This window comes from Rhinoderma darwinii, chromosome 2, assembly GCF_050947455.1.
Source record: "Rhinoderma darwinii isolate aRhiDar2 chromosome 2, aRhiDar2.hap1, whole genome shotgun sequence".
Taxonomy (NCBI): domain Eukaryota; kingdom Metazoa; phylum Chordata; class Amphibia; order Anura; family Rhinodermatidae; genus Rhinoderma; species Rhinoderma darwinii.
This window is the reverse complement of record NC_134688.1, coordinates 240075870-240103799: the sequence shown is the minus strand read 5'-3', so window position 1 is coordinate 240103799 and position 27930 is coordinate 240075870. Positions and strand designations below refer to the sequence as shown.

At 43.3% G+C, this 27930-nt stretch overlaps 1 long non-coding RNA gene across 1 annotated transcript; it reads left to right on the top strand.

The window, feature by feature from the left end:
- The first annotated feature begins 155 nt into the window (after positions 1 to 155).
- LOC142741023 (uncharacterized) lies at positions 156 to 25930 on the top strand. Its single transcript, XR_012880969.1, has 3 exons — positions 156 to 237; positions 14889 to 15038; positions 25708 to 25930. It is a non-coding gene; the product is annotated as an uncharacterized LOC142741023 (long non-coding RNA).
- The last annotated feature ends 2000 nt before the right edge of the window (positions 25931 to 27930 follow it).

Sequence of the window (27930 nt, the reverse complement as noted above, 5' to 3'; positions counted from 1 at the left end):
ATAGGATCTCCGTGATATCATTAGTCATTTGGATACTCTGCAGTCGCTAATTTCTGCCTCTACTGCCCATACTGGTGTGCCATTCATTTGTGACATCACCATAGTATGCTGCGATTGGTCACCATGGTCATATGATGTGATATCAGTATGGAAGACATGTCATCATGCACAGGTGCACACAGAGTTTCAGCAAGTGACTTGATAGCCAAGACATGGGAATTGGAGGATGCTGCAATGGTAAGCATACTTAAAAGTGTTTTATTTTCTACGGCAATAGAGACCTTGCTTAATAACCTGAAATACCTTTTCTAATCTTTAAATTAAATACTAAAATGATTAAGAATTAATTTAAGGCTTTGTTCGCATTTGATTTATAAGGGGTTTTTGTCACCGTTGACAGCAAGGATATCAAAATAATGGAAAAAGTATCAGAAGCTCTGGCGTAGCCTATTATAAGTCAATGTGGTCCATTGAACACCAATCGGAACTGTTGAATGTCGTAAATGGCACAACATTATGACTTCTGTTAAAAAACGGAAGCCTTAGCGCCGATATAAAGAGAGACTAAGTGATAGGAGTGTGAATTATTTTTCTTAATTCGTATGCAATAATATTTTGACAATTCATTTGTGTTTCCATATTTTATTCGCTTTGAAACACCAATAAAGATATAAATACATTGATTTACTTGATCTTAAAAATTTTGGAGTTAATTGTCATATGAAAGAACAAAACAAATTTTTATTCTAGATGCAAGATGTAGATATATGTTCTAAGTGATGGAAATGGAAAATAGATTGAATAAATTTTGATATTTTAACTTTGCATCTGAGAAACCTAAAGAGTATTGTAAAGCAAAACAAAAATGTCAATTTACAACTCTTAAGATCCAGGAGAACTCAATGGACGATTGAATGGACAGCTGTTCTATGTGAAATGACAATATTTATTCTTCCCCGGAGAACTTATTAGTCACTTAGATTACATTCTTCATCCACATCATCAACTCTCACCAATCTAGGCAGCCACAACTGGCTTTACTTATCTCCAAGGCAATGGATTTTCTAATGCTTTTTTGTATTATACCAGAACAATACTTTGAACTACAAAATCAGCAAAAATCCACGCAAAACTGCAGCTTTACATGTCACATACGTACCATTTTGTTCCTTCTCAATAGATATGGTTTCCATAGGGACATGATGAGTTTAACAGGAATGCATAATGAGTCATGGCTGTATAGGGATAAGACACATCTGATGTTTTCTTTTCACTTTGCAGGTTAAAAGTTTGCCATTTTCCAACTATTGTATGGAGCTGTTTTATACGAACAGAATTATGTGTTTCATGTGAATGGCAAATTTAATACATTCTGCATTATACTTTATATCAAACATATCCGCTTAATATTATGAACCCATACATATATAAAGAAGGCATTCTTTTAAATGAATGAAATATACACAGAATATGGAACATGTCAAATGTGTGAGTGTGTAATTTACATTGTACCTTTCATACCAAGTTTAATAGTGGACTTACTTGAAGGCTGGCAAAAGCTGTGTGTCCAAATTTAAAATGATATGGGTATTGTCAAGTCTGTGTAAGGGTCAGTCATGACAGACAGGTCTAACAAAGATGCTATACAGCTATAATGGGCAGCAGAAATATAGGGTAAAGAAGTGGCATTGATAAGAATTCAATGTGCATGGATAAATGGAGTGGTAAACCATTACTATACTTCTATACCGTATGAAAATATGTAACAAAATGGATGCAGCTCAGGCTAGAAGGCATTCTACAGACGACTGAGGAGTTCAGAAGGCTGCAATTATTTCCGCAAAGGCCCATTTACCTTCCCCTTACCAACCACCAGCCCACCTTTTAAAACCATAAATAAAACGTAAGAAACTTGAAATAAAAGAAGACAACGGCGTATTGTGTCTATAAGACACAAGACTTCGGTCGAAGTGTCTATAAGATTTGCAAAAGCCAAAAACATATAAACTTAGCATGACTTTAACTTCATGTCCAGAATGCCATTCCACCTGTAAAAGATAAGAATGTAATAACTTTTCTCTCCCTCATTACAGGGATAATCCGCCAGCTGTGACTGTAAAGGCCCTTTTACTCTGGCCAATTATCGGGCAAACGAGCGTTCATAGAATGCTCGTTCCCGATTATTGCCCTGTATAAACAGGGCAACGATCAGCCGATGAACGAGCAAACTCTCCTTCATCAGCTGACTGTATCGTTTTAAATACTGATCATATTATCATTGTTGGCAGCATATCTGTCGCTGCCGACATGATAGAAATGTATGGGGACGAGCAATCGGAGTAACGAGCACTCATCCCCATACTTGCTCCTTGTGAAAGGAGCAAACGAGCGCCGATCAACGAGCTATCTCGTTAATCGGTGCTCGTTTACACGGCCCAGGTCGGGCCATGTAAAAGTACCTTAACTGCAACCGAAGAAGAAGAGTACTAGGAGTGAGCCAAAAAGTAAAATGGGAAGGCAAGAGGGAGCTGCTCAGCAGAAAATAAAGGTCAAGAAGACTGAAAGTCTTATAATTCAAATAATAAATAATATAATTAGTTATAGAACACACAACAAATTTTTTAGCATGATTTAGTACTTTATTTTGTCACTGTATATATTTTTCCTTGTTTAGCTACAATTTTTTTATTATATAACTCCAATATTTACTCCCACTGTAGGTAATCAGGTTCACAAACTGCAAAACACAAAATCTATATATGAATAAAGTGTAATAGACCCATGTATAAGACACATAAAACACTGTCATAATTTAAATTAATCATGTTAAAAATTTATTGGATTAAAAAGTAAACCAAGACAAGAAATGGATGGGGCACCCAAAAGCATAATAGTATGTGTGTGTGTGTGTGTGTGTGTATATATATATATATATATACACACACACACATACACGTACGTACGTACGTACGTACGTACGTACGTACGTACGTACATACATGTATACATATCATATAGCTCTCAGAAAAATGAAAGAAAAAGTGAACAAAAATTTAGATATACCAAAACAACGGTACCAGTAAAAACTACAGCTCGCCCTGCTAGAAATAAGCCCTCACACTGCTTCATCGATTAAAAAAATAAAAAAATGTAGAAGTTATTTCTCTCAGAATATAGCCCCAAAACAATTTTTTTAAACAAATTATTTTTCCTTTGTAAAAGTAATAAATGATAAAAAAGACTATATAAATGTGGTATCGTCGTAATAGTATTGATTACGCAGAATAAAGTTAAGTTGTCATTTTTATCACATGGTGAAAGCCATATAAAGGAATCTTAAAAAGCAATGAAGGAATCACAGTTTTTTTTCCAATTGCACCCCCACAAATAATTTTTTTCCAGTTTCCAAGTACATTACATGAAACGTTAAATAATGCCAATAAAAACTACAGCTCGCCCTAAAAAAATGAAGCCTTTACATCAAACCATTGAGTGGGAGAGGAATACAAAGGTGGAGGGAAAAACTGAAACAAAAATACTAAAATTGGCATGGTCCCAGAATCGACAATTATCACTTATCCACTGGATAAGTGATAATTGTCTGATCACTGGGGCCCCGCACCGATCGCGAGAATGCCCAGATCCTCCTCACTGCACCCCACACAGTGAGGAGGAAATTTTTATTTTTTTTCATAATCAGATTTTTATTTACAGATTTTCATGTACAAAAGAAAAGAACAGATTGTCACGTAGGGTTCTTGGACCCATTGGGCCGTACTGCCTTGGCGGTATGGCAGCTGGCCAAAAGTGCGCAGGTCAGAGTCTATAGTTCATATAGGGTATGTGGCAGCTCGGACAGTAGCATGGCAGGAACTAGGCAGCAGGTAGACATCAGGCGTGGAGAAGCAGGACAGGCGTGGTATTACAGCACAGCACGGCTACAGCTCAGCATGGCACTAGATCAGGTTACAGCTTACAGGATACAGGAGCAGGGAACACTAGGAGCAGGAAACGCTAGGGGACAATTTGCAAGACAAACTTGGAATACGACAACAACGCTCAGGAGTGGGAGGATGGGGCTGGGACCTTCTTATAGCCCAGGGTGCTCTGGGAGCAATTAGCTCAATCTCCAACATGCATGCGCTCTGGCTTCTTAAGTCTGGACTGAGTTCGTGAGAGCACCCTGGTGGTCACTGTGGAGCAGGACGGCCGTATGTGCAGACATCTCTTGAGAGAAGGGCGTCGACTTGATGGAAGGAGTTCGTGATCAGCAACCATGGATGTTACAGTATCCCCCCTCTTACGCCCCCACCTCTTGGGACCAGATTGAGAGAGAAACCTCTTAATGAGGGTAGGAGCGTTGAGATTCTCCTCTAACTCCCAGGACCTATCTTCTGGACCAAACCCCCTCCAATGCACCAAATAAAAAGTATTTCCTCTCACTCTCTTGGTGTCCAAGATCCCCATAACCTCGAAGGTGTCTAAATGGCCGCTTGAGGCAACTGCAGGGATTGGAGTCTGGGTAAAGCAGTACAGAACCACTGGTTTCAGGAGAGAAACATGGAAGGAGTTGGGGATCTTGAGGGTAGGAGGTAGCCGAAGCTTGTAGGCGACAGGGCTGATCTGCTGCAGGATCTCGAAGGGACCGAGGAACATGAGAGCAAATTTGTACGACGGCACCCTCAGTCAAATATTCCTGGAGGACAGCCAGACCTTTGTGCCAGGAAGAAACTGAGGAGGTTCTCTTCTCCTTGTGTCCGCCTTCCGCTTCATGCGGTTGACCGCCAGCAGGATGGAGGATCGAGTCTGCTGCCAGATCTGCAGAAAGTCCCCAAAAGCAATGTCAGCAGCTAGGACGTAACAGGGACCGGGAGAGGAATTTGTGCGTGCTGGCCATAGACAATAAGGAACGGTGTCTTCTGTGTGGACTCGCTGGTATGATTGTTGTAAGAGAACTCAGCCCACGGAAGCAACTGCACCCAGTCATCATGCTGCTTTGAGATGAAGTGGCCTAGGTAGTTCTCCAAGATCTGATTGATCCTCTCGACCTGACCATTGGACTGAGGATGGTAGGCAGAGGAAGAGTTCAACTTTATACCTAGGAGTCCGCAGAGGGCTCTCCAGAACTCTGAGGTGAACTGATCCCCCGATCAGACACAATATGCTGCGGCAAGCCGTGCAGGCTGAAGATGTGTTGGATGAACAGCTTGGCCAGCAGAAAAGCAGAAGGAAGACCGGTCAGAGGAACGAAGTGGGCCGTCTTAGAAAATTGATCCACCACGACCCAGACAGTACTGCATCCGGCAGAGAGAGGCAGGTCAGTAATAAAGTCCATAGCTATATGCTGCCAGGGGGCATTGGGCACAAGCATTGGCTGGAGCAGACCAGCAGGTCTGGCGTGAGCGACCTTGTTGGCTGCACATACTTGAACAGGAAGAAACAAAGTCCATAACGTCCTTCGGCAGCGTGGGCCACCAGAAATAACGAGCAATCAGATCCCGAGTTTTATGGGTCCCCGCGTGACCTGCCAGTCTAGAGGAGTGTACCCAGCGGAGGAATCTTCCACGGTCAGCCAGGCGCACAAAAGTCCTCCCTGGAGGAATGTCCTCAACTTGCAGTCATAGGATCTGGAGAAAAAATCATCAAGGTAGACTACTACACAAACATAGAGGAGGTCACGGAAAATGTCATTAACAAACTCCTGGAAGACCGCGGGAGCATTACACAGGCCGAAGGGCATTACTAGATATTCATAGTGTCTATCACGGGTGTTAAATGCAGTCTTCCATTCATCAGTCTGCCGAATCCGGACTAGGTTGTAAGCCCCACGCAGGTCTAGTTTGGAAAAAATCTTGGCACCACATATACGATCAAATAGTTCTGAGATCAGTGGCAACAGATATTTATTTTTCACCGTGATCTGATTGAGGCCTCGGTAGTCAATACAAGGACGAAGAGAACCATCCTTCTCTTTGACGAGGGAGGAAACTTCCGTATGAAGCATTTCTCCAAGTTCTCTTTCACATAGGCAGACATGGACAGAGTCTCTGGCAAGGAGAGAGCATATACCCTACCATGGGGAAGGGATGCTCCAGGAATCAGCTCGATAGGGCAGTCATACGCCCGGTGTGGAGGCAATGTCTCTGCCTCCCTCTTGCTGAAGACGTCCGAAAATGCAGCATAATGACCCGGCAATCTTGCCAATGACCGAGGCAGTGAAGGCTGAGCCAAACTAATCTGCACCAGGCATCGGCTTTGACACTCAGGACCCCACTGGAGAACCTCTCCAGAATTCCAGTCCAGGACTGGGGCATGTAGTCGGAGCCAAGGCAGGCCCAGCAACACAGGGTTAATGGCTTTGGATAGGACATAGAATGACAGGAGTTCGGAGTGCAAGATTTTATTACGTTTCATATTTATGGGAAATACCTGTGCGCCCAAGTGACCTCCCCGATGATCACTTAGGCGCGGAAGTTTTCCGGCTGCTTATTCTTACACCTAGGACAGGTGTTCACTTGATGTTTGTCATCCCCACAATAGAAGCAGAGACCATTCTTCCTGCGGAACTCTCTACGTTGTCGGGGGGACACGGAGGCCCCGAGTTGCATAGGTACCTCCGAGTCTTCCGTGGAGGAGCGAAGCAACGGGACCTCGGGAGGCATCATGGGGGAGTCAGAGGGGAAAACACAAAACCGTTCAAGTTGTCGTTCCCTGAGACATCGGTCAAGTCGTACCGCTAAAGCCATAACCTGGTCTAAGGAGTCAGAACAGGGATAGCTAACTAGCAGGTCTTTCAGGGCGTTCGACAGACCCAACCTAAACTGGCACCTTAAGGCAGGGTCATTCCACCGAGAAGCTACGCACCACCTCCTGGCCATGCTGGGAGCTGTAGTTTTGCGCCGTACACACCTATACGGCAGGGGTTGCACTAAATTGAGCTGTATTTGTTCAGGTGTTGTATTTATGTACTGACCTTGGTTCTGGGGCTGTATATATGTACTGTGCTTGCTTCTGGTGTTGTGTATAGAACCCCATTGCTTGTAAAATGTACAAATGTTTTTATGCTCGTGTTACATAAAAAGAAATATGGAAAAGAAATGACACGTCGATTGGTAGAGAAAACAAACACGGCGAGGGGGAAGGAGATGTCGGGAAAGAGGTTGGGGGGGGGGGCGCCAAACTGAATCTTTGCCCCGGGTGCTGGAGAACCTAGCTACGCCTCTGACCATGGGAGATCTCTCAACCAAGGCATAAATATCAAATACAGCTATCCAGAAAGTATGAAGGACCGTGCATGACCACCAGATATGTAGAATCGTTCCGGTCTCAATGCCACAACGCCAACAAATATCAGACACATCAGGATACATTTTGTGTAGGATCAGAGTGCATCGATACCTCCTAGTCAGAATCTTGAAATTATTTTCCTGAGCATGAAATGCCATAGGCATTTTATGTGTCAACAGAAAAATATGATCCCAGTCCGCAGTCGTCAAACTAACCCCTAGTTCACATTCCCAGGCACTAACGTATGCAGGAGTTTGATCCGCCAAGGCCTCCAATAGGAGGGAGTATATTGTAGATATGACGTGAACTGGAGCTGTCGATTGTAGCAATATGGATTCAAAGGTGGTATTTGTGGACAGTTGAAGCCCCCCTGGTAGGGCAGATCGGAGGAATGCTGGTTATCTGAGCATATTCAAACCATGAAAGAGTCCTCCTAGGGCAGATCCCCCGCATCTCAGAAAAGGAGGGTAGCCGTCCATCATTCAATAAGACCTGGCTTAATCGACTGTTGTCAGAGGGCGACCATACCAAGAAATTAGTTTTGTGTACAGCTGGTGGAAATTCCGGGTTGTCGAAGAGTGGGCAAAACAGCCCAGGTCTATGTGATAGGCCCTTTCGAGCTAGAAGTCTATCCCAAAGAATGAGGACATGTTGGGTAAGTATTGGGAAAGTAGAAAGGGCCGGTCTATAATCCGGAAAAATCCAAGGTAAGGACCTAAGGGAAATTGCGGTAATGTTCCGTTCAATCGAGACCCATTGTTTGTTGGAGCTGTTGTGAAACCATTCTACAATTCGCATAAGAATAGTGGCCTAATGGTATAAAAGGAGATTGGGAAGTCCGGCTCCCCTCTTCAACTTTGGACGAGACAAAACGTTCCTGTTGAGGCGTGGCCTCAAAATGCCCCAAACAAATCTACTTAAGGCCCCTTGAACACTCTTAAAGAATGTCACTGGAATAAGAACAGGAACTGCCTGGAACACGACTAAGAAGCGTGGTACTATATCCATTTTGATGACATTCATGCGACTGAACCAGGAAAGATGGCTGCGGTCATAGGAGTATAGGTGCTTAAGGGTACGTTGAAGTAGTGGGGGAAATTTAGGGAAAATAGATCCGCTAAGTCTCCCGGGATCTAGGCCCCTAAGTATTTGATAGATCGTGATTGTCATTTGAATGAGGAGGAAGATTTTAGGCTGTCTAGTAGCGCCATAGCTAAAGAGATGTTTAGGGCTTCTGTTTTTCTATCATTTACTTTAAAATTGCTCACTTGACCAAACCTCTCGAACTCCCGTATGAGAACCAGAAAGGAAATAGAAGGGTTCGTAACAAAGAGTAAGAGGTCATCAGCGTATGGAGCCAGTTTATGATGTGTCTGTCCCATTCTAATCCCAGAAACATCTAGAGAATTACGTATAGCTGTTGCTAGATGTTCCATCGTAATAACATAAAGCAGCGGAGATAGGGGACAACCCTGACTGATACCATCTGCTATTGATAAGGAGGGAGAGAGCACACCATTAACCCTTACCCTAGCCGTAGGCTTCTGATATAGAGAAAGAATGTGTTCTAACATTTTGGGGCCAATCCCTAACTGACAAAGGGCAGAACGCAAGAACTCCCAGTGAACACGATCAAAACACGTGGAGATCGACATTTTCCTGAATAAGATAATAATAAGATGGTCTTATTAGTGTTGTCTCTGGCCTCTCTAAGTAGAACAAATCCTGCCTGTTCAAAGTGTATAACCCGCGGAAGGAAAAGGAGCTAACTGTAAAGGATCTGCCAGGCACAACTTCTGTGTATACGCCCATAGGTAATCAGTCTGCACCTGAGTCTATGTCTCTGAGACTGACTCCATCTTCCACCACTCAGGATGGCAGGCTTAGGAGTGGGAGAGCCTATCGCAGCCTGGCCAGACGGAGCTAGCTCCCGCCCTCTGTCTATTTATACCTGCCTTTCCTGTTCCTCCTTTGCTTGTGATTCTTCTCATGTGGTTTCCTGGCCCAGCTACAGCTACTAACTATTTGATCCTGCTCCATACTGACCCTGGCTTACTGACTACTCTCCTGTTCTGCGTTTGGTACCTCGTTCTCTCCTGGTTTGACTCGGCTCGATCACCACTCTGCTGCTCACGGTGTTGCCGTGGGCAACTGCCCCTTTTCCCTTAGCTTTGTGTACCATTGTCTGTTTGTCTCGTGCACTTACTGAGCGTAGGGACCGCCGCCGAGTTGTACCCCGTCGCCTAGGGCGGGTCGTTGCAAGTAGGCAGGGACAGAGTGGCGGGTAGATTAGGGCTCACTTGTCCGTTTCCCTACCCCCATCATTACATAATCACAAGCCCATATACCTAGTCTACCCTGGTCCCTGACACTACTATGGAACCCCTTGAGACCCTGGCCCAGCAAATGCAGGGTCTCTCCCTACAGGTCCAGGCCCTGGCTCAGAGGGTCAACCAGCCTGACGCTGCCATGGTAGTACCCCTCACCTCACCTCTTGAACTCCACCTCAAGTTGCCTGACCGGTTCTCAGGGGACCGGAGGACTTTTCTCTCCTTTCGGGAGAGTTGTAAGCTCTACTTTCGCTTAAAGCCCCACTCCTCAGGTTCTGAGTGCCAGCGGGTGGGTATAATTATGTCCCAGCTCCAGGAAGGGCCCCAAGAATGGGCCTTTTTCTGGCTCCTGACGCCCCTGAACTTTCCTCCGTTGACCGTTTCTTTTCTGCTCTCGGACTCATTTATGACGAGACTGACAGGACTGCCTTTGCCGAGAGTCAGCTGGTGACCTTACGTCAGGGTAAGAGACCTGTGGAGGAGTATTGCTCTGACTTTAGAAGGTGGTGCGTAGCTTCTCGGTGGAATGACCCTGCCTTAAGGTGCCAGTTTAGGTTGGGTCTGTCGAACGCCCTGAAAGACCTGCTAGTTAGCTATCCCTGTTCTGACTCCTTAGACCAGGTTATGGCTTTAGCGGTACGACTTGACCGATGTCTCAGGGAACGACAACTTGAACGGTTTTGTGTTTTCCCCTCTGACTCCCCCATGATGCCTCCCGAGGTCCCGTTGCTTCGCTCCTCCACGGAAGACTCGGAGGTACCTATGCAACTCGGGGCCTCCGTGTCCCCCCGACAACGTAGAGAGTTCCGCAGGAAGAATGGTCTCTGCTTCTATTGTGGGGATGACAAACATCAAGTGAACACCTGTCCTAGGTGTAAGAATAAGCAGCCGGAAAACTTCCGCGCCTAAGTGATCATCGGGGAGGTCACTTGGGCGCACAGGTATTTCCCATAAATATGAAACGTAATAAAATCTTGCTTCCCTTTCAGGTCTCTTTTGGTGGTAGGTCTGCTACCGGCAGTGCCTTCGTGGATTCAGGGTCTTCTGCTAATATCATGTCTGTGGAATTTGCTATGTCTCTAGCTATGCCTTTGATTGATTTGCCTAAACCTGTCCCGGTAGTGGGTATCGACTCCACTCCTCTTGCTAATGGTTATTTTACACAGCATACCCCTGTTTTTGAACTCCTTGTTGGCTCCATGCATTTGGAGCAGTGCTCTGTACTGTTGATGCAGGGATTATCGTCCGATTTGATTTTAGGCCTTCCCTGGTTGCAGTTGCATAATCCCACGTTTGACTGGAATACTGGGGAGCTTACCAAATGGGGTAATGAATGCTTGACGTCATGTTTTTCTGTTAATTCTATTTCTCCCCCTGAGGAGGTGAACACGCTACCTGAGTTTGTTCAGGACTTCGCTGATGTTTTCTCTAAGGAGGCCTCCGAAGTGTTACCTCCTCATAGAGAATACGATTGAGCTATCGAATTGGTACCAGGAGCTAAGCTCCCTAAGGGTAGGATATTTAATCTTTCTTGTCCCGAACGTGAAGCCATGAGAGAGTATATCCAGGAATGCCTGGCCAAGGGTTACATTCGCCCATCTACTTCTCCGGTAGGTGCTGGCTTCTTCTTCGTAGGGAAGAAGGATGGTGGTCTTAGGCCATGCATTGACTACCGTAACTTGAATAAGGTCACTGTAAGGAACCAGTATCCCCTTCCTTTGATTCCTGATCTCTTTAATCAGGTTCAGGGGGCCCAATGGTTCTCTAAGTTTGATCTACGGGGGGCGTATAACCTTATCCGCATCAAAGAGGGGGATGAGTGGAAGACTGCGTTTAACACGCCCGAAGGTCACTTCGAATACCTCGTCATGCCCTTTGGGTTGTGTAATGCTCCTGCGGTCTTCCAGAATTTCATTAATGAGATTTTAAGAGATTACCTGGGGGTATTTCTTGTAGTGTACCTTGATGACATACTGGTGTTTTCCAAGGACTGGTCCTCCCACATTGAGCATGTCAGGAAGGTGCTCCAGGTCGTTCGAGAAAACAAACTGTTTGCTAAAACCGAAAAATGTGTGTTTGGGGTACAGGAGATACCATTTTTGGGTCAAAACCTAACTCCTCATGAATTCCGCATGGACCCCGCCAAGGTCCAGGCTGTGGCGGAATGGGTCCAACCTGCCTCCCTGAAGGCGTTACAGTGTTTCTTGGGGTTCGCTAATTATTACAGGAGATTTATTGCTAACTTCTCGGTCATCGCTAAGCCTCTTACGGACCTCACTCGCAAAGGTGCTGATCTCCTCCACTGGCCTCCTGAGGCTGTCCAGGCTTTTGAGGTCCTTAAGAAGTGTTTTATCTCGGCCCCGGTGCTGGTTCAGCCCAACCAAATGGAGCCATTTATCGTGGAAGTTGACGCATCCGAGGTGGGAGTGGGGGCTGTCTTGTCCCAGGGTACCAGGTCCCTCACCCATCTCCGCCCCTGTGCCTACTTCTCCAGGAATTTTTCGCCCTCTGAGAGTAACTATGATATTGGCAACCGCGAACTCTTAGCCATTAAATGGGCATTTGAAGAGTGGCGCCACTTCCTGGAGGGGGCTAGGCACCAGGTAACGGTCCTTACCGACCACAAGAATCTGGTTTTCCTAGAATCTGCCCGGAGGCAAAACCCGAGACAAGCTCGATGGGCGCTATTTTTTACCAGATTCAACTTTTTGGTTACCTATAGGGCTGGGTCTAAAAATATTAAGGCCTATGCACTGTCGCATAGCTTCATGGCCAACCCTCCTTCGGAGGAAGATCCTGCTTGTATTTTGCCTCCTGGTATAATCATTTCTTCTATTGATTCTGATTTAGTCTCTGAAATTGCGGCTGATCAAGGTTCAGCTCCCGGGAACCTTCCTGAGGACAAGCTGTTTGTTCCCCTGCAATTCCGGCTAAGGGTACTTAGGGAAAGTCATGACTCCGCACTATCTGGTCATCCAGGCATCCTGGGTACCAAACACCTCATTGCCAGAAACTATTGGTGGCCTGGGTTGCCTAAAGACGTTAAGGCCTACGTCGCCGCTTGTGAGGTTTGTGCTAGGTCCAAGACTCCCAGGTCCCGACCAGCGGGCTTACTACGTTCTTTGCCCATTCCCCAGAGACCTTGGACCCATATCTCCTTGGATTTTATCACCGATTTGCCTCCATCTCTAGGCAAGTCGGTGGTGTGGGTTGTGGTAGACCGCTTCAGTAAGATGTGCCACTTTGTGCCCCTCAAGAAACTACCCAATGCCAAGACGTTAGCTACCTTTTTCGTCAAACACATCCTGCGTCTCCATGGGGTCCCTGTCAATATTGTTTCGGACAGAGGAGTACAATTTGTTTCATTGTTTTGGAGAGCCTTCTGTAAAAAGTTGGAGATTGATCTGTCCTTCTCCTCTAATTTCCATCCTGAAACTAATGGTTAAACTGAGAGGACTAATCAATCTCTAGAACAATATTTTAGGTGTTTTATCTCTGACTGTCAATATGATTGGGTCTCATTCATTCCCCTCGCCGAATTTTCCCTTAATAACCGGGTCAGTAATTCGTCAGGGGTCTCCCCCTTTTTCTGTAATTTTGGGTTTAATCCACGGTTCTCCTCCGCTTCACCTGGTAGTTCCAACAATCCTGAGGTAGAGGTCGTTCATCGGGAACTGTGCACAGTCTGGGCCCAGGTTCAGAAGAACCTAGAGGCGTCCCAGAGCGTACAAAAAACTCAGGCTGATAGAAGACGTTCTGCTAACCCCTTGTTTATGGTCGGGGATCTGGTGTGGTTATCGTCTAGGAACTTGCGCCTTAAGGTCCCGTCCAAGAAGTTTGCTCCCCGGTTTATAGGGCCGTATAAGGTCATTGAAGTCCTCAATCCTGTCTCCTTCCGACTGGAGTTGCACCCATCTTTTTGAATACACGACGTGTTTCATGCCTTCCTCCTTAAACGCTGCTCCCCGTCCTTGGCTCCCTCGAGGAAACCTCCTGTTCCCGTTTTCACCTCTGAGGGGGTGGAATTCGAGGTGGCCAAGATTGTGGACAGCAAGATGGTCCAAGGCTCCCTCCAGTACCTGGTCCATTGGAGAGGATACGGGCCTGAGGAGAGGACTTGGGTACCCGCCCGGGATGTTCACGCTGGGGTATTGGTCAGGAGGTTCCACCTTTGTTTCCCCAATAAACCAGGTCCACTTAGAAAGGGTCCGGTGGCCCCTCATAAAAGGGGGGTACTGTAAAGGATCTGCCAGGCACAACTTCTGTGTATACGCCCATAGGTAATCAGTCTGCACCTGAGTCTATGTCTCTGAGACTGACTCCATCTTCCACCACTCAGGATGGCAGGCTTAGGAGTGGGAGAGCCTATCGCAGCCTGGCCAGACGGAGGTAGCTCCCGCCCTCTGTCTATTTATACCTGCCTTTCCTGTTCCTCCTTTGCTTGTGATTCTTCTCGTGTGGTTTCCTGGCCCAGCTACAGCTACTAACTATTTGATCCTGCTCCATACTGACCCTGGCTTACTGACTACTCTCCTGCTCTGCGTTTGGTACCTCGTTCTCTCCTGGTTTGACTCGGCTCATTCACCACTCTGCTGCTCACGGTGTTGCCATGGGCAACTGCCCCTTTTCCCTTAGCTTTGTGTACCCTTGTCTGTTTGTCTCGTGCACTTACTGAGCGTAGGGACCGCCGCCCAGTTGTACCCCATCGCCTAGGGTGGGTCGTTGCAAGTAGGCAGGGACAGAGTGGCGGGTAGATTAGGGCTCACTTGTCCGTTTCCCTACCCCCATCATTACACTAACCTATTAGTTATAGCTTTTAAATAACATTTAAAGTCCACATTTATCAATGAAATTGGTTGGAAGTTCGGACAAATAGAAGGATCTTTCCTTGGGATGACAATGATAGTTGCCGTCAGAGTTTGTGGAGTGAACGGGGTCAAGGAAGATACTGAGTTAAAGACCCTGATCATAAATGGAAGGAGAGCAGTGAGAAAGGCTTTGTAGAAAGATGACGGGAATCCATCTGGACCTGGGCTTTTACCAGCTGGAGAAGACTTAATGACTACATCTACTTCTGATTCCGAGAATTCCTCACTCAAGGAAGAGATCTCGGTTGCATCTAAGGTCAGACTGTGTCAGAAACATAGGAGTCTATTTTATGCTGGAGGTCAGAAGGTGACTTATCTGCCAAGGGGCCCCTAAGATTGTATAGGGAATTATAGTATTCTCTAAAGATATTAACAATCTCCGATTTATGTCTTGTTTCACCAGATATGGTTTTGGTCAAGGGGATAAATGATTGAGGAGCTCTTGGATGAAGCGTCCGAGCTAGAGCTTTACCACATTTATTGGAATATTCATATGAGTGGCGGCGACAGTGATCTCGACAAGAAGCGTGTGCCTGATCAAGTAGATCCCTCTGTGAGTTTCGAGCTTCCATTAACTCAACTAATGTCTGGAAGAGTTGGGTCTGCTTATGTTTTAATTCTAGGTCACGTGTTTGAGACAGTAGTCGTTTAATTATAAAGGCTTTTTCTTTTTTCAATCTTGCTCCCTGTTGTATAAAAGTGCCCAGTATAACACTCTTTAATGCTTCCCATTGAACTGGGAGAGGAGTAGTGTCTGAGACATGATGATCAAGAAAGTCAGCAATGGAGCGCTCGATAGCCACCTGACAAACTGAATCCCTTAAGAGATTCGGATTCAACCTCCACTGCCATTCTCTTGACATTGTGTCTAGGAGTGTAAGGGAAAGAAAGACAGGCGCATGATCTGTCCAGACATTGTGCCTATCTGAGTCTCCAGGTTCCATGAAAGTAAATAATGACTAATGAATAACAAGTCAATTCTACTGTACATGTTGTAAACTGGGGAATAAAAGGTATGATCTCTCCCCTGAGGATTAAGAATTCTCCAAACATCCACCAGCTGCAAAGAAAAAAGCTTTGTTTTAAGTGCAAGCAATTGAGAAATGGCAACTGAGGACCTGCCCGATGAGGAGTCCAACGCCTGATCCATAGAAAAAATTAAAATCCCCTGCGCTAATCAGAAAGCCTTCAGCAAATTCAGTGAGGAGGAACTTAAATGGTGCAGCGATTGAGCATGTGTCTACCACTCCATTTAATATCTATTGGACTGACGGAAACAGTTAAGCGCTGTACTCATGTTTCCGTCATTCCTAGACTTTAAATGGAGTCGCAGCTTGCATTCTCTACTGCCGCCCTATTCAATGTTCTCTTCACTGCTGGCAATCAGTGGGGCCGACAGTGATCAGACAGTTTTCACCGATCCTTTGGATAGGTGATAATTGTTTGTTTTGGGAATACCCCTTTAAATCTATGTCTATGCATGGCTTTTGGAGCTCTGTATAACAAAAATTGAGCTCCAACTGCTATAAAGATATATCAAGAAATTAATCAGCCCAGAATTTTAATTCTAATAAGATTTTTAAGAAATTGTATTTAAGAGTGGACATTAACGTAAAAAAAAATTCACTTTGAATACTATTTGAAATAAAAAATATATTTGCATAATAGCATGAATAATAACCATCGTATAGTATGAGTTTACTTCTATGAATCAAATATATCTAAAAATGCGAAAAATAACTTCCACTGATTACAGGAATATGTAATTCAAATGATCTTCTTAGGTAATTAAGTTATAACTAATTGTAATGTTTACTTAATCAAATACACTGAAAGCTCTAAAATTAATTAAACAATTAAAGAGGCACTATGGGTTCCTATACAAGTTAAATGAATTGAACACTGAAATAGACTCAAATGCAGATTGATGCTAACTTAGTAGGCATAGTCACAACAACATTTTAATCCAAATGATATTGAATATACTAAGAAGTTTAAATAACCACTGAACCTAAAATACACTATATGGCTAAATGTATGTGGGCCCTCCTTCTAATTTTTAGGCTTAGGTTTCAGCCACATCCAGCTGAGTGACTTTAACCCCTTAAGGACCAGGCCTTGTTCGGGCTCAAAGACCGGACACATTTTTTAGTTAATTCATCTCAGTATTTTGGATAGTATTACTTTTGTGTCAATGCGGCTGAATGAGTTTTTTTGCAGTACATGTTGTACTTTCTATTTATATCATTTTAGGGTGTATATACATTATTGTTTAATTTTTACAAGTCCAATTTTGTGGCTACAAGAAAAAAGCTTACAATTCCTTTGTGTGTTTTTCTTCTTTTTTTTTAACCCTCTTCATCACTGAGTTAAGCCAGGACCTGTTTATATTTAAAGCAAAAGTTGTTAAGTATATGGAAATACCAATAAGTGTGTTTTTTTAATTAAAGTCCATAGGAACTTTAGTTTTACATTTTTTTTTTTTTATTTACAATATACTTCTACATGCCAATATATTGTGTCTGTGCTTAGAAATATGCTACTAAAGATTTGCCCTAATAGGCATACATATGAGACAGATCTGGGGACCTTTCTTAGTGTCAGGATCTGTGGGTATGTGGACCCACTGGGCCGTACCGCCGTTGTGGTATAGCAGCTGGCAAAACGGTACAAAGTCAATGTCTATAGTTCGGATAAAGTTACCTGTGACAATACAGACAAAAGCGATGGTTAAGCCTCAGATGGAACTCTGGCAGCAGGCAGACAACAGGTGCGGAGAAACACAGCGGGTGTAACACGACTCTAACTCAGTATAGCACAGGAACACGGTAACACGGGAAACAGGATACAGGTAGCAGGAACGGGAACACTGGAACTGGAAAACACTCAAGGAACCATTTGCAAGACAGACACGGGTAGATACAAACACGCTCAGGCATTGTAGGGAGGGGCAGAGCCCTTCTTAAAGTCCAGGGTGATCTGGGAGCAAGCAGCTCAATCTCACACATGTGTGCACTATGGCTCCTTAAGGCCGGACTGAGCTCGGGAGCGCACCCTAGTCGTCACTGCGGAACAGGACGGCTACATGTGCAGACATCTCTGGAGAGAAGGGCGTCGACAGGATGGAAGGCGTTTGTGGTCAGCGACGAAGGACTTTACAGTGTCCCCCCTCTTGCGCCCCCTCCTCTTGGGACCAAAACGAGAGAGAAACTTCTTAATGAGGGTAGGAGCATTGAGATTCTCTTCTGGTTCCCAGGACCTCTCCTCTGGACCAAACCCCCTCCAATCTACTAAATAAAAGGTTCCTCCTCCTTTTTTTGGTGTCCAGGATCTCCTTAACCTCAAATATCTCGGCCGAACCACTGGGGGTAACTGCAGGGCTAAGAGTCTTAGAGTTTCGGTCCAGGACCACAGGTTTCAGGAGAGAAACGTGAAAGGAGTTGGGGATCCGGAGGGTCACGGGCAGCCGAAGCTTATAACAGACCGGTTAATCTGCTGCAGGATTTCAAAGGGTCAGAGGAACCTGGGAGCGAATTTTCATGACGGCACCCTCAGTCGGATATTTCTTTAGAACAGCCAGACCTTGGTACCCGGAAGAAACAGAGGCGGCTCTCTTCTCCTCGTATCTGCCTTTCGCTTGATGCGGTCGACTGCTTGCAGAACAGAGATCCGGGTTTGCTGCCAGATCCGTAAAAAGTCCCGAAATGCAAAGTCAGCTGCAGGCACCTGGGATGAAGAACGGTGTGGAGGCGGTAGACTCACTTGTGTGGTTGTTATAGGAGAACTCGGCTCAAGGAAGAATCTGCACCCAGTCATCATGCTGCCTGGAGATAAGAGTGTCGTAAGTAGTTCTCCATTATCTGATTGATCCTCTCAACTTGGCCATTGCACTGGGAGTGGTAGGCTGAGGTAAAGTCCAACTTTATATCGAGGAGTTTACAGAGGGCCCTCCATAACTTTGAGGTGAACTGAACACCTCAATCAGACACGATATGCAGAGGTAGGCCGTGCAGGCGAAAGATGTGTTGGCCAGTCGAGAAGCAGAAGGTAGGCCGGTTAGTGGAGCAAAATGAGTCATCTTAGGAGAATTTGTCCACCACCCAGACCGTACTGCATCCAGCAGAGGGGGCAGATCTGTGACGAAGTCCATTGCAATATGCTGCCAGGATGCATTGGGCATAGGCAGCAGCTGGAGCAGGCCAGCCGGTTTGGAGTGAGCAACTTTGTCTGCTGCACATACCGGGCAGGAAGACACAGAGTCCATAATGTCTTTGGGCAGCGTGGGCCACCAGAAATGACGGGCAATCAGGTCTCGGCAGGTATAAATAGACAGAGGGTGGGAGCTAGCTCCGTCTGGCCAGGCTGTGATAGGCTCTCCCACTCCTAGGCCTGCCATCCTGAGTGGTGGAAGATGGAGTCAGTCTCACAGACATAGAAGCAGGTGCAGACTGGATACAGAAGCTGTGCCTGGCAGATCCTTAACATGCAGCTTGCTCATTCAGTCGCTCTGTAATGGAGTTCACCGCCTGGAGGAGTTGGTCCTGTCGTAATTGGCAGACTTGCATATCCGATTGCATGGCTTGTGATGTCGTCACGGTCTTGAGTTGACCAGCAGGGGGCCATGGCCTGAGCGTACTGTCACGATCTGCGGGTATGTGAACCCACTGGGCCGTATCGCCGTAGTGGTATAGCAGATGGCCAAACAGGGTACAAAGTCAATGTTTATAATTCGGATAAAGGTACCTGTGACAATACAGACAGTAGTGATGGTTAAGGCTTGGATGTAACTCTGGCAGCAGGCAGACAACAGGTGCGAAGAAACACAGCGGTGTAGTAGGTGACACAACACGACTCCAACTCAGTATAGCACAGGAACACGGTAGCACAGGTTACAGGTAGCAGGAACAGGAACACTGGAACTGGAAAACACTCGATGAACCATTTGCAAGACAGACACGGGTAGATACAAACATGCTCATGCATTGTAGGGAGGGGCAGAGCCCTTCTTATAGTCCAGGTTGATATGGGAGCAATCAACTCAATCTCACACATGTGTGCGCTCTGGCTGCTTAAGGCTGGACTGAGCTCGCGACCGCACCCTAGTGGTCACTGCAGAACAGGACGGCTGGATGTGCAGACATCTCTGGAGAGAAGGGCGTCGACAGGATGGGAGGAGTTTGTGGTCAGCGACCACGGACGTTACACTTACTTCTTGGGCTGTCTCCCCGGTGATGCCAGTCCCGGCAACTATGACGTTGGGACCGGCGATCACCATTACAAGGGGACCCCCTCCCTTGTACATTGCTGCGATCATGTTTATTCACAGAACTATGTATTGCAGCTCCACCCCTGAAACTCAACTTGCACATGAGATCATCATGACAAAATGATACGTTATAGCGTGCTAACTGGGGGCCACCCATAATGTTTATCCTAAAACTAAAGGGTAAATGCTGAGCCGCTTCGTTTCTGATCGGCTTTTCTCGTAAAGCCGAGCAATTGGTGTAAGGGCTCAGTTAAAAGTCTATGAGCCCGTACACCAATTGCTCAGCTTTCCGAGAAAAGCTGCTCAGAAACTAAGCAGCTCAGTACTCACTGAAAGCTTCTGCCACTATGTTTTAGCGATCGGTGTGGGTCTCAATGCTCAGCCCCCCACCGATCAAAACTTCTGACATGTCACTATGACATGTCAAAAGTTTTTTGAAAGTTTAGTTACCTTTTAAACTACCACTAAAATGTATATCAACACAAGAACTGTGCACCAGGAGAATTCATAAAATGAGTTTCCGTGGTTGAGTAGTTGCCCATAAGCCTAAGATCACCATGTTGAATGCCAAGTGTTTGCTAGAGTGGTGTAAAGCACACCCCCACTGGACTCTGGAACAGTGGAAATGTGTTCTCTGTATTGATGAATGAATGTGGGTTTGGTAAATGCTAGGAGAACGCTATCTATCAAAAAGCATAGTGCCTTCTATAAAATTTGGGGGCGGAACGATAGTGGTCGTGCTGTTTTTCAGGGTTGGAGCTTTTTCCCATGAAGGGTGATGTTAATGCTACAGCATACAAATACTTTTTAGGTAATTGTATGCTTCCAACTTTGTGTCAATAATTTGGGTAAGACCCTTTCCTCTTCCAGCATCATTGTGGCTCCATGCATAAAGTGAGGTCTATAAAGACATGGTTTGAAGAGTTTGGCATGGAGGAACTTGAGTGACCCACACAGAGCCCTGACCTCAGTCCCATCAAACACCTTTGGAATTAATTGGAATGCTGACTTAGAGCCAGATCTTCTCGTCCAACATCAGTGCCGGACCTCAAATTCTCATAGTCACACTGAAACATCTTGTAGGAAGCCTTCCAAGAATAGTGGGCCAAACCCCATATTAACGCCCATTGTGTTGGAGTGGGATGTCCAGCTAGATGACATAGGTGTGATGGTCATTTGTCCACATACTTTTGGCCATATAGTGTATATGTAACCTGATGTATAAAAATGATTGGCTGCTATGGGAAACTATTCCAATGTTCCTCTGTATTATTTTTATACATGAGAACCAAGTGGTCTTAAAGACATAGCTACTGGCATTCAATGATAGCTCTCATATACTGAAATGACGTGTCATAACATAGTTCAGCCATTAAGACTGAGTGAATTGCACCACACAGGACTGGGGAATTGCACCACACATGCCCTACACACATGCCCTACATAATATAGATGAATCATTGTGCTATGGTTGAGACATGTTTCTTTAAGGTATCATTGAAAATATTTCAGTTAATTTTAATTAAATAATTAGTACTAGGGCAATGATACTTTTACATTGATAATATTATATATAATTTGCATTACACTGTATTTCCTGGACACGGACCTTAAAGTGTCCCAAGTTAAAGTTTTACTTTTTTTTATAATTCCTAAATTGTTAAAGAAAAATATCTACTTTTAACATCTTTTAGCTACTTTTAATAAATAATCTTCCTGGGCGTCAGAGCTTTGTTTCTCTTATACACAGCTTCAAATTGCATGCTCCATCACTTGGCTTTGAGCTGTCTACACTCATCCACTTACTGTTGTCAATGTAAAAGCTGCTCATCTTGTTCAGGCAGTACAAAATGCCTTCTTTTATGTCATTAACTATCCACCTATTAGTAATATTGATAAATGTAAAAAAAACTTTCTTTTGCAACAAGCATTGCAACTGTGTCAGTTGAACATGATAAGGAATTTAAAAAAAGTATATTCAAATTCACAACTCAAAGCCGTCGTTACTAGGACATATTTTTATGTAAAAAAAAAAAAATCCAATGATTAAATGTCCCTTATTGGCCTCATGCCATTATGGGGGATACTATGTGTAATAAAAAATGAAATAAGCTCAAAAAGAAAAAAAAGAAGAGCACCCTTAAGCCAACTCACAGCAGTAGCCCTGCCTCCAAGCAAACCAGAATTATACATAACCTATATGAAACATTAATTAAAATTGAAAATCGTAAAAAAAGTAATAAAAAACAATGTTATATTTGCTGTATTCTGTTGAAATTCATATGTACCCTAAATAGCTGTCCCACAAAAATTAAGCCCTCATACAGCTACATCGGTGGGAAAATAAAAAAGTTATGGCCCTTAGAATATGGCGACACAAAAACAAATAAAAAAAAAAGGTTTTTATTGTGATAAAGTAGAAAACATTAAAAAACGTTATAAGTTTGGGTTCGCCAATCACAAAACTAAAAGTAATCTCTACATCATTAACCCATTGTATGTCCTGTTATGGGGGTTGAAGTATGGAGCAGGCTCACGTGCTGAGGCCCCGCTATACGCTGTGGGTGTCAACTGTGTATTACAGCTGACACCTCGCACTAACGGAACAGGGAGTTATGACCACTTAGATGCCACGGCCAATAGCGACTGCGGCATCTAAACCATTAGAAAAAGGGGGAGCCCGCTCCGACAGCCCTACGGTCCACCTGCGACGCGATGGCGGGGTGCCGATGGTTGTCATGGTAGCCCGAGGCCCATTATGAAGGCCCCCAAGTCTGCCTTCTTTCTTCTCTGGCAGAGCTTAACAGGAGCCTGTAAAAATTACAATAAACTAAAATACATTAATATCGTGGTGTATTGAACCAGCGATCTGACAATCGCTGGTTCAAATCCCCTAAGGGGACTAAATAGTTAAATAAAGTTTTCAGTAGTGCACAAAAAATAAAAAAGTATTAAAAGTTAAAATAAAAACTTTTCTCATTTATCCTCTAAAGTAATGGTATAGCCATGTTCATAAAAGTCTGAACTATTACAAAATAACATTATTTAACTCACACGGTGAACGTCGTAAAAAAAAAAAAAAATCTCTTTTTTTTGGTTACCTTAGCGCTAAAAGAAAATGTAATAAAAAGTGATCAAGAAAGTTGTATGTACCAAAAAATGATCCCAAGAAAAACTACATTCTGTCCCGAAAAAGTAAGCACTCACACCGCTCAAAAATAAAAAAGTTCTGGCATTCAGAAGGGGGCGATACTAAAAAAACAATTTTTTAACAAATTCTTTTTTTTTACAAAAGTGGTAAAACAATAAAAAAACTATATACATTTGGTATTGCCGTAATTGTATTTACCAGAAGTTAAGTAGTCGTTTTTTACCACATGGTGAAAGACATACAAAAGAAACCCAAAAAGAAATGGAGGAATCACAGTTTTTTCAATTACACCCCAGAAAGAATTTTTTTTTCAGTTTCACAGTACATTATATGGTGCTTTAACCCCTTCGGGACAAAACCACTTTTTGATTTTTCATTTTCGTTTTTCACTCCCCTTATTCAAAGAGCCATAACATTTTTATTTTTCCGTCAATAGAGTGGTGTGAGGGCTTATTTTTTGCGGGAGGAGTTGTAGTTTCTTTTGGTACCATTTAAAGTACCATATAATGTACTGGGAAACAGAAAAAAAATTATTTGCTGGCTAAAGTTGGAAAAAACTGTGATCAATTGTTTTTTGGGTTTCGTTTTTACGGCTTTCACCGTGCAGTAAAAATGACAATTTATCTTTATTCTGTGGCTCAATATGATTACGTCATACCAAATTTGTATTGTTTTTTTTTTTATATTTTACTACTTTTATTGATAATAAACTTTTTGTTAAAAAAAAAAATGTTTTGTGTCGCCACATTCTGAGAGCCATAACTTTTTTATTTTTTCAGTTTCCCAGTACATTATATAGTGCTTTAACCCCTTCAGGACAAAGCCATTTTTTGATTTTTCATTTTAGTTTTTCGCTCCCCGCATTCCAAGAGCCATAAAGTTTTTATTTTTCCGTCAAAAAAGTGGTCTGAGGGCTTATGTGTTGCGGGACGAGCTATATTTTTTATTGGTGCCATTTTTTGGTATGTAGAACATTTTGATCACTTTTTATGATTTTTTTTTTTTATATTTTACTGTTCACATGCGCATTAAATAACGCTATATTGTAATAGTTCAGACATTTATGAATGCAGCGATACCAATTTGTTAACTTTTTTTATTTTTTACATTGCTTTAGGGGATAAATGGCAAAAGGTTTTTTTTTGGAACTTTTAGCATTCTTTTTATTTTTTTCCCTACTAAAAACTTTTTTTCACTTTTTTGTGTACACTTTATTAGCCCCCCCCAGTGGACTTGAACCAGCGATCATCAGATCGATGGTACACTATACAGCAATACTGACGTATTGCAGTAAATCGTCATTTTTACAGGCTTCTGTTAAGCCCTGCCACGGGCTTAACAGAGGCAGAGTGAAGGCAGTCCTGGGGACCATCATTAGGCCCCTGGGTTGCCATAACTACTGTATTCACCCCTGATCTCACAGTGGGTGGGGCGATGAGCTTTCGGAGGGGGCCACCCCCTTTTCAACGCCTCAGATGATGCAGTCACGATTGACCGCAGCATTTGAGGGGTTAAACAGCCAGGAACAGCGCAATCGCTGCTCCCGGCTCTTAGTCCCGGGTGTCCACTGTAAAATACAGCCAACACCCGTAGCATATGGAGTGCGCTCAGCGCGTGAGTGCACTCCAAACATCACCACCCCGCACCCGGACGTAGTAGCACATCTGGGTGCGCGAAGGGGTTAAATAGTGTCAATAGACACAACAACGTCTACTGCAAAAAAATAAGCTCCCACACCACTCCACTGACTGAAAAATAAAAAAAGTTGTGGCTCTTGAAAGTCGGGAGTGAAAAACGAAAAAACACCAAAAAAACGAAAAATGGCTGTGACTGCAAGGGGTTAAAGGCTCTGTACACCTTTGTGAGCAATTCTTTTTATTTAATGAATGTATTTAGTGTTTTTAAACAACTTTCAAAATCACTTTTATTTAAAAATAAAAATGGACTTTTTAAGATACAGCATCAATGTATCATGTAACATGAAAGCTGTATCGTTCTGTCTCAGTCGATTCCGTCAGTTCAGCTGAACTGATGGCTCGTCTGAGAGTGGATCTTGCGTGTCACATAGAATCCACCTAATATTGATCATTTATTACTATAAATTTACTGAACAGTTAAGTGGAAGTAGAACATACAGTATAAATAAACCAACCATGGTTATCTATGGTTCCATATTATTATTTCCTGTTTGTCATGTGAATCATTGTGCTCATTTTAATGTAAGTACATTCCTGGTCATTATTACAACTACATTTTCCTGTCTGCTTTCACTCTGCCTAATTAGATTTTAACAAGTGCATGTAAAAGCTATTGTGTAATTAGAGTATTTTAGCTCGATTACTCTGCAGTCAGATGTGTACCATTAGAACTAGGTGTAGTTTGTGCATTCTGCAAATCAATGGTTTATGATGCAATTCTCTGCAGAAGTAGCTATAAAGCAAGAAAACACCTGCGGAGCTGAATGTCCTTAATCTCGACTAGTGGTATGTTTAAAGAGGAACACCAAGCTGAGACAGACTCATTAACTAACTTTTTTACTCTGCTAACAAGTGCTTTGCTTGTCGATGTAACTTTATTTGTGAAATTATTAACTACATGGGACAAACATGCTCTTAATAGGTACTAATGTACCATTGAGTAGGTATGTTTTTTAGATGTTTAGAGTCATGTGTCAATCGTGTATCATTTGTTTGATACTAGAAACTAGAACATATTCATCAACATGTCCCAGGACATTTAAAAAAACAAAACTCTGTTAACACTTTTGTTTGTTCTTTTCCACTGGCTTTCCATTGTTTTTAAAAGGTCAGAATAGTACAACATGCTGCACTAGCCTATCCAGCAAAAAAAGAAAACTTGACTGCTCCATATAAGTCAATTGGGTAAAGAAAAAAAAAATAGGAATCCCGATTGATCATGATGTAACATCAAATAGATGATAACGGATCACGATGGATCATAACGGACCCGTCATCATATCTGTCGTGGCACCTATAAAAATGCAAGTTTGTTACAATCTAAACTGGACTAGGGTTCTAGCATGTCATGTATATGTGGCATATTTGTGTCCAATGACATTAGATACATGAGTCATACTGAATAACTGATAAAAAAAGTCTGAAAACAGATACAGGAAGTCACTTGTCATGACATATTATTGACATTATACATTATCCAAAAAGTCTAAGACATATGTTTGGATTTCACTTGCCAAATGACATGTTTTCTTTTGATTTTCTTACTGCAAATATATAAAAATAACCTCTACATGAAATGTTAATTTTTTTCTGCAAATGTTAATGCATCATTACTATTCATATGCTGTAGTTATCATAGGAAAAATTCAATCTAACATTTGTCATGTGTAAACGTTGGGGCATACTGTTAGGGCCTGTTCATATCAGTGTTGGCTTTCCGTTCAGGGGTTCCGTCTGAGGTTTCCATCGTGGAACCCCTCAACGGAAAGTCAAACGGAGACCTTAGCTTCCGTTCGTATCACCATTGACATCAATGGTGACGGAAACATTGCTAATGGTTTCTTTGTGTTGTTTTTTTTTAGGAATTTTCCCACTCTTCCTTTCAGAATGCTTCTAGTTTAGAAATATTTTTACCTTCTTTCTACTTAGAAAAAGTCAGAATGATTATTTAAAGTACTGCATGTTTATTTCCCATGTAACCCACATATGATATGAGATAGACTGAATAAGGCAGAGTGTCTTTTTTTCTTTTAAATCTCGTTTTATTGACACATGAGCACAGAGCAAACAATTGTAGCGTTTAGTACAATCTGTCTCATTTTAGGGAAAAGAGCTAATAAACATAAATTATAAAATGCATTAACATATAAGACTTATTAGGTCAAAAGCAATGTGTAGTTATTTTTTGTATTGTCTGTATTAATCCTATAAATATGATATAGGGCAGAAGAGACCCCTGCCTTGTGTAGAAAACGAGTTAAGACAATGGGGGGAATAAATCAAGCGGTTTACGTCAGTTTTCTGACGTAAAAAGTCTCAGATTTTGGTTGCACGCCATAGTTGAGATAAAATTTGCGACTTTTTCCTTCTCTTGCCACTATCTGAAAGTGGCGAGAATAGAGATGGGGCTTAGTCAAAGGGTGAGTGGCCTCCATCGGAACAACAACTTTATTATAATCTATGCCAGAAAACTGGCATAAATTATAGCAGAAATCATCGCCTGCTAATTGCTGTGAGGTGTAGCAAGGAAGAGGCACATGCCTAACCCCCCTCCCTTCCACTACCCTATTGGACACATAAAAAAACCCAAATATTTATACTTACCTCACCACTCGCCTTCTCTCCTCTTGTCCGCTCCAGGCCCCTCTAGCTACCTCTTCATGCAGCAGTTCATCTGTGTGACTCAGTAACTTGAATGAGCCGCGGCATGAAAAGGGAACGGAGAAGAGGTGCGGTGAGGTATGCACTTTTTATTTTATGTGATGGGGGATAGATAAGGTGCGGTCATTACGCCACAATTGTAGCACATGGCACGTCTTAATAAATGTTGCATCTTACTCCAGCAAATTCGTTTTTAAGAATGGCATATGAAATGCCAGTCTTAAGAAATCTGCCCCAATGTGTGAGCCAATGTAAGAGTGCAAAACCAGAGAGAATTATTGGTAGGTTAGGGCTATTGAAGAAGGTTAATCATGGGTACCAGATGGCTGAATGGTCGTTGGGGTTCATAGTGTCAGCTGAGAAAGTTCCACAGGTCTCGGAAACTGAGCTACTGGATCCAATGTAATAAGGTTAATGAGTTAGGATTAGCCCAGTGAAAAAGTAAGAGAATCTTGGCTGCAGTGTAGTTAGCCCACAGCTGGCACTAAATGAAGGGGTACAGAAGGGGGAGGCTGGGGAACATCACTTAGGTATAATGGATATCTGTGCAGTTCAGATTTTGTTAATAATTTATTCTAACCTTGCTGAGAATGGCAATATTTGTGCCATGCCCTTATAGTCACCAGTATGTCAAGTGACTGGCCAGATTACTACAAATTCATTACATACC